Raw genomic sequence first — 11658 nt, forward strand, 5'->3', positions numbered from 1 at the left:
CATCCCCTATCATGCACCAGCCTCCGGGAAAATCGAATGATACAATGGACTGTTAAAGACTACACTGAGAGCAATGGGTCCTGGGACATTCAAACATTGGGATACACATTTAGCAAAAGCCACCTGGTTACTCTACTCTAGGGGATTTACCAATAGAGCTGGCCCTGCCCAATCAAAACTTGTACGTACTGTAGAAGGGGATAAAGTTCCTGTAGTACACACAAAAAATATGCTGGGGAAGACAGTCTGGGTTATTCAGGCAAAGGTAAACCCATTCATGGAATTGCTTTTGCTCAAGGACCTGGGTGCGCTTGGTGGGTGATGCAGAAGGATGGGGAATTCCAATGTGTACCTCAAAGGGATTTTACTTTGGGTGAGAAAAGCCAATTAACTGAATTGTATGATGTTAATTGCTATATAATACTGTATGTCATCACTTCTGTGGTTGCTATATGCCATATCAATGGTATTACAGTAAGAATCACCCAGATTAATGAAGAATGAACTTTGATTAAACCAAGCAAAGTGCAGTGGTGATGGAACCAGAACTGGCTTCAGCATGCAACAATCCAACACCCCACACCATCTCTCCTGCCCTGAAAGACTGTTATGACAGATGGAGCCCAACGTCATGGACTAAATGAACTCAACGGACATTTTAGAGGGATGGCCCATTGACTAAGAGAATGATATCTGTGTGTATATATCAAAAGACAGGAAAGGTGGTGGTGATTAATTGAGATGTATTAGAGAGTGTAGGACCTGGGCATGACATAGATGGTATAGAATAAGGGGTGGATACTGTCCTGGTTTTGGCTGGGATAGAGTTAATTTCCTTCCTACTAGCTGGTATAGCGCTGTGTTTTGGATTTAGGATGAGAATAATGTTGATAAGACACTGATGTTTTAGTTGTTGCTAAGTAGTGCTTCCACTAGTCAAGGACTTTTCAGGTTCCCATGCTCTGCCAGGTGCAGAAGAAGCTGAGAGGGGGCACAGCCAGGACAGCTGACCCCAACTGGCCAAAGGGCTATTCCAGACCATATGGCGTCATGCTCAGTATATGAACTGGGGGAGTTGGCTGGGGTGCAGAGATTGCTGCTTGGGGATGGGCTGGGCATCGGTCAGTGGGTGGTGAGCAATTGCATTGTGCATCACTTGTTTTGTACATTCTTTTGTCATTATTACTATTATTATTATTTTCTCTTCCTATTAAACTGTCCTCTTAAACTGTCTTTATCTCAACCAACGGGTTTTACTTTTTTTCCCCAACTCTCTCCCCCATCCCACCGGGGCAGGGGGAGGGTGAGCGAGCGGCTGTGTGGTGCTTAGTTGCCGACTGGGGTTAAACCACAACACTGCGCTGCATCCGAAATCAGTGTGGCAGGCGCATGGTGTTCCTGCCATGGTGTTCCATGAGACAGTCTGCAAGGGGCTTAAGAACAGCAGGGCAGAAAATACGGAATGATGTCCCATTATGTAGGCAGTGGCAGGCTCAGCAGCCAGCTCTGGTGTCATTTGCTCTCTATAGCCAGAACTTTTATTTACACTCTAGGTTAAATAACTTTTGGTAGCAGCATCCATGATAATCTGTTGCCTGCAAGTCCTTGGCTTTTCTATCAGGGGAAATATATTGGACTAGTCAGGTTGTCTTCTGTGATACCTGTCAGTTTAAATTGTATGACCTTTTAGCGAGCTCTGAACCTCACCTGTCTAAGTCAATTTAATCATGTGTCTTTGTAAGGCTTCACAATGTCAGAGTTCTTTCAGCTGAAAAAACTAATTGAAAAAAGTTGGCAAATACATCACTTAAGAGTTTGTAAACTTGGAGGAGAAATATATCTTCTTCTGCATGGATTTTCCTATATTGTTCAACTTAACTTCCTTTAGAAACCTTTTGCTGAAAACGTTCACCCCTAAAGCAGCCCTTTATCTTTTCTATCTCTGCATTTGACTGGTTCTCAGAGACCAAGATCTGTGGAAAGTAGTTAAATTAAATCTTTTTTCCTAATTGGATTGAGTTGGTGCAGTTGTTGGCCATTTCCTTCAGGCTTCACAACACAGAATCAACTATTTCCTCTTGGATTTCGAGTCTCCTATTTTCAGTCGCAGCACCAATGTGCTGTACTTCACCTTCTCATCCCGGCAGCTCCAGCTTGCTTCTTCCAAACTATGGCAATATCCGTATTTCTCGTTCTGAGGAGAGATGGTCCCTCCATGTGTTGCCTTTCATATAAGAACTTCAAAAAACCCTCTTCAGGTCCTGTTTTACTTACTATAACCATGTCTCACTCTTCTCTGGGGCTTTTGGCTTGTTGCTAGCTGTAGTGGTGGCACAGAGGGGAGCATCTGCTATCCCCTGCTTTTGCACAGCACCTGGCTGCTCTTGCACTCTGCTGTTCCCACCGAGGGTGAAGGTTTGGTTTGGTTTCTCTATGGCATATGCAACACCCGGCTCCACATGGGATCCAGGAGCACCTACTGCAGTGCAAATGGGTGCCAGGGGAGAGGCAACTTCTTTTGCTGCCTTTCACCACTCCAGCTTTCCCAGGGAACCCTCCTGCCCTATCTCCAGTCTGAGTTGCCAGTCCCAGTACAGGCCACTTAGAATCACTGCACGTTTATCAAAGGTGAATGGTGACGATTTAAGTTTAGCATAGCTGAGACAAGAAGGGTTTGGACTCCAGTTGCTAATGGTATCACCAGGCCAACAAGAGCCCCTGGTTACTTCTTTTATTGGAAAGTGGAAATGCTTACCAAATCATTTGCCACCCTCGGGGTGGCAATTTCTCAATTTCCTTTCCTATCGGAAAATTTCCAACCCTAAATAAAAATGATACTATGTTATGTCTCAGGAGCATGTGTTGCCTCATCCCCTGCCTCTGTTACAGGCTGGGCACGCTCTGTTGGAAAAGGAAAAAATGTTCAGAGAACCTGTATTACCATCAGGGCAGAAAGATGCCCATTTTAACTAACCTTTGCATCAACCCTCATACTTTACTACCCCTGTAAGAAAAATGAAGATTCCCATTCATTAGAGTTCTAAAATCTAGAAACCCAAATATAGGTTGTAGAGGAAAAATAGGGGAAAGAGGCCATCAACAAAGTACTTAGAAAATTTTTTTTAAAAGTGAAGAAAAAAGCTGTTCTCAGCATCTACCGCAGAGTTGCCTTATTTTCTTTGGGGTTGGGTGCTTCAAGGGGGAAGAGGCTTATCTGCCCTGCTCAGCATTAGCAGTGTTACTGGTATTGCTGCGCTGATCGGCGCATCAGCTCTCAGTTACATGATGGAGTTATCAAGTAGTCCAACCCTGCCCAAAGCAGGAGGTAACTAGAGACAAGGCCAGGCTGTAATGCTCCTGTGCACGATGAGTTTTCCTAGGTTTCTAATCTTCTTCTTCCATTGCAAAGCAGAGACGAGCCCAGTATTTCAGAGAACAGTGCACAGGAACGTATCAGAGGAAGGCAGTGACACCTCACCTGCCGAGGAGCCCATCTCCCAGCAAAGATCTAGCAGGGAAAATAGACTCAATGTACGTAATGCAACCTAAATTTTTCAACTTGTCTGTGTATGGAAGAAAGGGCCCAAGAATACAAATCCTCTCATAATGCAATCTGAATCTTGGAGTCCTTGTTTCATGATTTATCAGATCCCATTTTGACTTGTAAGAAGTGTCCACGTGGGTGAGACTGGGAGAGCTGCGGCCGCGGCTGTAATGGCATGCAGCACTTGTGATTTCACTCCATCAGCAATCACTCAGTAGCCGCTCAGCAAAGCGAATAAGAAAAGGTCTAGTGTAATTGACAGTAAAAGGCCTCTGAATTGAGTTACTCCTGCTTTTCCTTTTAAAGTTTCTGATTAGAGTGTAATTGCTACTCAGTAGCAGTCTTCAACAAACCTGCCATTTTTCCTCGTCCATGTATTTTTGGTTTTCTGATGCCAATGCTAGTCAGGAGCAGCTCAGTAATTCCATGCTTTTGGACTTGGTGCTGCATAAGCCCCTTCTGTTTGTAATGAAGCTGTTATTACACAATTCCTAGTGCTCATCTGGTTTGACTTTAGCAGAAAATATGGGTGTTGACTTAGAATTTATTGATAGCAACAAATAGGATGGGGTTATAATTTGTCAACTGTGTTCACTGGGCACAGGATTTGTTTTGACTGTCTGATAGATTTCCCACAAAGTTCAGGAGCCAAATGCACAGTGGGCAGTGCCCCAGGCAGGCAGCATGTCATCGTGCCAGCGCAAGTGTCCCAGCAAAAAGATTGGATGCAATTAAGAGGCTGCAGGGTGGCAGTGAAGGACTAAGACACGTCAGGCTGGGAGAAACACTGTCTGCAACTCTGGCAGTTCACCATCCAGTTACAACATATGCCCTTACGTGAATTTCAGACAAAGCACAGTGAAAGTTTCTTTCTCTACAGAGGCATCCAAGTAGAATGAATAAAGAAGAGAAATTGTCTTTTAGAAGGATGGGAGGGTTTCCAATATGCCTAACAACCATTATGGTTTTATGTCAAGCAGTAGTGAGGGGAAAAAAGAGTTATCTTCTACGAGACCTTTTCTCAAAGGGTATGATAGATGATTAAGGTGCACAGAAAGCTTCAATAGTATATATGTGAAAGTTTTCCCTGCAAGGGTTCATTGTAAAACAAATGTGCTGCTTTAAGGATAATGGCATGGTATTATTTATGTAGACAGTTCCAGCAGTTCCCAAAGAGGAGTAAATGCTGTAATCATACCCATAAAGGCCTGCCTGCTTGCTTGCACATTATTTGGTATTAATTTTAGTACAGAATAATTATCAAAGGAACATTTGGATTTATTATCTGTAAAGGCAATTTTAAATGAGGTATGAATTCAATACAGTAAGTGTTCTCTCAGCAGCGTGAATCCAAAATAGAGTCGTCGTCTTTCACCCGAAAAGTCAAGCTGTGCCTGGGCATATGGAGATTTTCATAATATATTCTATTCAAGAATTAGAAAGCAGTAAATATTTGTGAAAGCGATAATCAGCAACTGCTTCTGAAGGCAGCGACGATGTACTGTAAGATTTAGAAATTAGTCCCTAAAGTTAGTGATCCTGCATTGGATGCTGAAGCCTTGGCTTGGCTTTAATGTCTTTTGGGGAAGAGAATGAGGCAGGAGAGTGAGGTGTTAAATGCTGAGAGTACAGTTTTAAGATGAGAGCCCGAGTTAACACTGCTCAGTACGACGATCACCTGCAGTGAAATGTTCACCTAAAATTCCAGCACTGCCATTTTTCAGCTTCTAAAAGCAAATGGCTTAGGAGATGGTACAAGCCATCTGTACTGCTGCAGCCTGTAGGTTTTATTGGGCTATTTTTGATCTCACTGGACTAAACTCTGTTCCTGGTTTGCTAGATAGCAGTGAAAAGAAGTGTCCTTTTCCATCTGCCCAAGCCAAGTAATTTATTTTGCTCTTCAGGATCGAAATGTGCTTTATGCCCTCATCACCTCAAGGCTTGACAGTGCTGTAATGGGCATTATACAGTGCTAACCAGGAAAGCCACGTTCAGGAATCAATTCGGGTCACCCTGCTTTTTGATTAGAGTAAGCCAGCAGAAGCGTAACATACCTTTGCTTCATATGTTAGTGTTTGCTGGCACTTGCACAGGAACCCATGTCACTAAGAAAGTGCTGCAAGTATTTCCAAGTGCCTTTCAGCTGAGTTTTCAGCAATTGCTTCTCCTTCAGTGATCCCCTGGGGTCTGGGAAGAGCTCCTGGGGAGACCCAGTGGAGCCTGCTCTGGTCTTTCTCCTGCCACTGTCTGTCAGGTCATGAATCTGGCTGGTTTTGAACAAGACCAGATATTCTTCTGTCTGGACAACTGCTTTATTTAGTTACTTATCTAGATATTTATTTACTTATCTCTATATTTATTTAATAGGAGTGTTAAATAGTCTGGGCTGGCAAACATTGCCCTGTCAGGGTGAAAAGGGCCTGCACACATGTGAAGTTAAAGAATGGTGTTGAACAAATCAAAACTGGCAAGTGCTTGGGACTCAAGCTCCATTTGGGACTTTTTCTAGTAATAAAATTAACTTAAAACCCCATGGGGCGTTTAAACTTTTTAAGTAGGAGGAGAACAGTGTAGCAGTTCTGAACAGTAATGAGCAGCGCTGCCACCCGTGAACTGTACTTTGTGGAGTTTGTCCTGAATGTATAAATATAGGCAGGAAAATATAGTGACCTACCTGAACAAAATTTTGTGTTTCATATTTTGAAGTAACTGATTAGAGCACAAACCTTGAAAACTGAGAGTTATAGTGCTCACAATTCTAAAAGTAGACATAGCAAAGTGATTGACAGAGGATCAGTTAACTCATTTATCCCTTTTCTCTGTTCATGATTTGCTTATAAGCGGTGAAATATTTCCAAGTGGAAATATTGTAGCTCCTCACCCGCTTGTGGAGCTACAGGTAAATGTCTGCTCACTTGGGGCTTGTTTTTGTCATTGGTGACCTCCAGGAGGCAAGAGTCTGTGGAAGGAGCTAAAACAAAGAACACTCGGCAGAGACACTTCTGTAGATCGTGCTGTCGTGAGCAAGATATTGGCATCTGTCCCTAAAAAGCAGAGCCAACAAGTGGATTTGGTCAAGCCAGCACAGAAGATAATGTGACCATGAAAGGGGAAGGGCCTGGGGGCAGTTTGCAGCAAGGATGGGGAAAACTGACAGTTAGACAGCTTGCTGGGATGGAAAGATAAGAGCAATAGGAAAGCTTAGGAGAGATGGATCAGGCAGAGAAAGAATGAGAACAACACTGCTTCAGTAAAGAGAATAGGATTCATGGCACCATAAAAAAAGAAAGTAGCAGACCAGATTTTCATGTGGTGTAACACGGTGCTGCAACCATGCCGATCTTCACCAGGCGAGGATCTGTCCCACTCCTTGTAAAGGGGCTGGTGGGCTTCTCTAGCTGAAAAATGTCCTGCCACTCAGTGATCAGCGGTGGCCCTGACGCAGGAGTTACAGGGACTGTCCAGTCACCAGCACTGTGCTGGAGGTCAGAATTAGATGATCATAATTTTCTGCTCTGGCTTTAAAATCTATTAACAGCTAGTTTATGACGCTGATCATTTATCAGCACACCGCAGACTGCAAGACCAGGACCACCATGATATACTTCATAGTTAATTTATTTCCATTAGTTCACAGCTAAACTTAATTTAAAAGAATTTCTAAAAATTGGATTGGAAAGGAGAAAAGGCAGCGACTTTCCAGTGTAGAACTATTTGGGGAAAAACAAAGGAATTTCTAGAGCTGTGAGTTGGTGTGGGGTCTCAGATGCAGATGTTTGACACTTGGTTGTGGCACTGATACCAGCCTGTTCCAGGAATGCTCCACATTTCCCAGCACATGATAAGGAAGATTAACATGTGTGCCCAGACAGATGCATGCTCAAAGCTCCTTCAGCGTGGCTCTCTTCATGGATGAAGCTTTGCTAATGAAACACCTTTTGCAGCAAGGACCGATACACAGTTTAATTACTTTCTCTTTGTCCTTCTGGTGGGTAATATTAACTGTTCCTGAAAACAAAGCATGTCCTGCCTCTCTGCAAACCTGTCGGAGCTGAGACACACTCTGTTCCTCAGTCCACACAGATCATCCCTGGTGTATGGAGACAGTAAAATCTGCTGATGAAAATGAGAAAGGTGACTTGCTCTGTAACTGGTGCAGAGAGGGAATGGAGACAGGCTTGGTGCAGGACAAAAGGAGTAACCGGTTGCACCATTTTTCCTCTCTGTTTTACAAAATTGCTCTCTTTCTTCTCTTTTTACCTTTCCTCCTGTCACGACCTTGCTGCAACATGGGGAAAAAGGGATCCTCCAGGAAGCGGCCTGGTCACTTCTCCAGCAGAGCAGTTCTCCAAGTGCTACTTCAAGCACACGTGCTTCCAGGAACCAGGTGGTTTTAGCTCCAGGTTAAATCTCACTGCACACCCCACGGTAGGATTGTCTCACAGAAGGACAGGGAAGTTCTGATGATGATATAGGAAAAAGTTAACTTTTTTTTTCCACTTGCATACATTACAGTGATTTTTTTTTTCTGAGAACTTAATCTTCTATATTAAATTAAGTCAAATAATCCTCTTGTCACTATAAAAATAATTACCATAGCTTTTTGAAAAGAACATAGGAAATGAAAGATTTTTTTTAACCCCAAAACGCAAGGCTTTTCTTTCCAGCATTATTTTAATGAGCAAAACAGTGTTAGATTTAAAACTACAATTAAGATGAGAGTACAGAAATGACCAGCTTTATTTTTTGACCATATCTGCTGTTGTTGATGCTGCTAATAGGTTCCACAGGCACTAGTACTAATTGGCCTAACACTGGATAAAACTAGATTTTCTTTTAGGCAGATATTTAAAAAAAAAAAAGAAAAAAAAAGAAAAAAGAAATATAGGGAGAGTAAAATCTCCTTGTTTTTCAAGCATAAGAACTCTAGAGACAAGGAATCAACTCCTCCAGGTCTCATTTCGGTATTGAATGTTCTCCCCTAATTTCTGTCATCAGCCCAAGCTCTGTCTCCTCCAGCCCAGGCTGCCCCGCTGACGCACCAAGCACAGAAATAGTCCCAGTGGGAGAGGACGCAATGACTCTCCATCAGTAATATCCCTTTGCATCTCTTAGGAGAAGTAGCACTATTTTTAGTAGTTCTCCTTGTAAGAATTGCTTATATTCCTGTGTTCTTTGGCACAGATCCATTAACCAAATGTACTTTAATGTCAGATGTATGACTGTTACAAAATACAAACTGAACTAACATGATAAGGTTACGGATGGCTAAGACATGCAGGGCCAGGGTTTTAATCCCCACTGGATGAAACTCTCTACTCCCTTTGTTTAGGCATTTTCTGCACTGGGACCATAAGCCCTTAACAGAGCTTCCCAGCGCAATCCCCAAAAGGGAACAAATAAAGCCGAAATAACTGTGACTGGCAGCAGTGCACTTGGCCTGGCTATAGACAGGGCTACTCTTCAGATTAGCTAAGGCCCGAGCGCCTGTGTGAATCAGGACAGCAGGAATTGACCCAATATTTGTAGAGTGCATTTTGAATTGTAAAGTCTATTTTCTCCTATAAGCTCTCTTGTTTTCCACTGTTAAACTACAAGGATTTTATTGCACTGTTACTAACTTCACGACAGGCCTGAGAAGTATCCTGACTGAGATCAGTTCATTTTGCTTATATAATCCTTGCCGCCTTGCCTTGTAAAATGGCTGAAGTGAACAGGCTTGAACAATGACTCAACACGCGTGTTGCTTTCCAGCGTCAGGACGTCTCGGTTTATTCCCCAGCCATGGCGAATGATGTCTCCAACATTGTCTGCACAGCTCTGGGATTTGTTTGTTTGCTTGTTTGTTTATAGCAGCAGCTTCAGCAAGAGGTGGGAGCATGAAGCATCACGCAGCTGATGTAAGGAGAGCAAGAGTCTTTTGTAATTCCTTGTAGCTCTTTAAAGTACATCCATTTGTTTGACACTGATGCTGTTGTATATTTTAACCAAACACACACGAACAAAGATCGCAGTCCTGAAGCCTTTGCTTATTCAGTGTCTGAGAAAGGACTTCCAGATGCTCCTTACAGATATTTAAATTCTTTTAATCTAAATTTGAATTTTGGATCTCAAATCAGTGAGTGTAGCTCCCTACCAGAATCTGAAGCCTGAGCTGGAGGAGAAAGTTTGATGATCACGTTGATGCCTGCTAGTAGAAGCTCTCCTGACATATTTTCACATCCAGGAAAGGATGCCAGCTTTGTACTCCAATTACTTTTAAGATATTCCTAAGCTTTGTCCTGCAGATTTATTAAAGTGAAGGATGAGTGACAATATTCACATCGCTTTTGTGGAGAAAAGTCTCTTAATGCAGAAGCAAATTTCCCTGCTTCTCATGCCATCATCTAGCATCTGCCATGATTTTCTGTCTGTGTGGTATCACTAATTTACTGATCTGATACCCTTTCATATCATTCCAATCCATCACAAACTCTAACCATGATGCTTGTATGTGTGTTTTACTCCTTTATTTTTTAACTAGATGTACACAAATGAATACTGACTTCAGGTCTAATACCCGATTTACACAGATGCAAATGGGTTATTATGCCTTTAATTTGCAAGCATGGTTAATATAATTAAAGGCATTTGTGCTTTTTAGCCACACAATTGCATATGGCTTTTAAAAAGAATGATCTTCCTGAAGGATTTTTCCCCACTAATGAACATAATGATTGAACATCAGGTACAGAGCCACTCTGCAGGCAAGAGAGTGATATTCTTGTCAAATGAGGTATCTCATACGGGTTGGTAGTTGCATGGTCTGAATATAGCCCTATTACCAAACAGACCTGATTTTTGCTGACCGTCCTGACATACAGCCCTTTTTTTGGGTGATGGAGGGGAATGTACAGGAGGACAAATGTATCATAGTCCATAAATATAACATTCCTCATTTAAGTGACCTTTCCAAAAAGTAAAAACTTTCCCAAAAATGCTTTAATACCGTATAGTCTATTCCACTTCCTGTGTAAAAGCAGAAACAGCTTAAAAATTTCAATAATTTTGTGTAAAATATTCCTGAGCTAGTCATTTATATGCTGGATTTCCACTTGATGCAACATGAAACCGTGGAGATACCTTATCATACTCTGAGAGCTGACGTTATAAGGCACTACTGAAAATATTGCAGAGCTTTGCATAGCAAAGAACGTTCGGCCAAGTAGCTAGGGAGCGTCCTGTGTTTTTAAACACAGATACCTTTGTTGCTTCAATACTATTAGAAGTTTGGGAGACAACCATCTAGCCCTTAATATTTATATCATTTTTAAGCGTCACGGGAAAAATATCCAAAATTGAAAGAAAAGGGAAAAAAAAAAAAAGGAGAAAAAGCAGTCTAGCTAGGAAAGCTTCAGGGCCTCAGTTCTTGCATAATGTCATTTCTACCATGGTCAAAGTCTCTTTTAATGAAGGGCTGAGCAAACAGCCAGAAAGATGTACCCACTCTGGAGAGATTCCAGGCTAATCAGATCTACCAAGTGTCTCCTCTCTCAATACAGAGAAGCACTGGCACAGTGCGACGGCAAAGGCGGTGTCACCGGCACGTCGGTGCCCGTGGAGCTGGGGCTGCGGCTGCGCCACTCGGGCTGCCCCGAGCACGGTGCCCCCTGCACAGCAGCCCCTTTTCCGACGGAGCAGCTCAGACGCCCGGGGCACGCTGGGGTCCCGCTGCGAGGGAGAGACGGCTGCTGTGGCAGCGCGCACGGGCACGATACCGGCCCCGCTACTAGAAACCGTGAAGCGTCAGGGGATGCCTCGTCCCGCGCACAGTGCGGCAGGATGAGCAGTGCTGATCCGCTGGCTCGTGTGGTCTCCCGTCATGGGGAGTAGCTTGTAACTGGGTACCTCGCTCACAAATGCATTTATAATGCTGCTAAACGCCAGAATTGCAGCCTGCCAGCATCTTGGTTAACGTAGAGGGCTAACTTCTCACCATATCCGCTGCTGGCACAAGATGTGTCAAAACCCACTAATAAAAAATGAGGGATAATCTTTACAAACAGCTGGTTTTGATACAAGACGTGGGTTGGAGTTTCTATCTTTCTGCTTTGTGTAAAACTTGATATTTAAAT

Source organism: Ciconia boyciana, chromosome 9 (assembly GCF_034638445.1).
Source record: "Ciconia boyciana chromosome 9, ASM3463844v1, whole genome shotgun sequence".
Lineage (NCBI taxonomy): Eukaryota > Metazoa > Chordata > Aves > Ciconiiformes > Ciconiidae > Ciconia > Ciconia boyciana.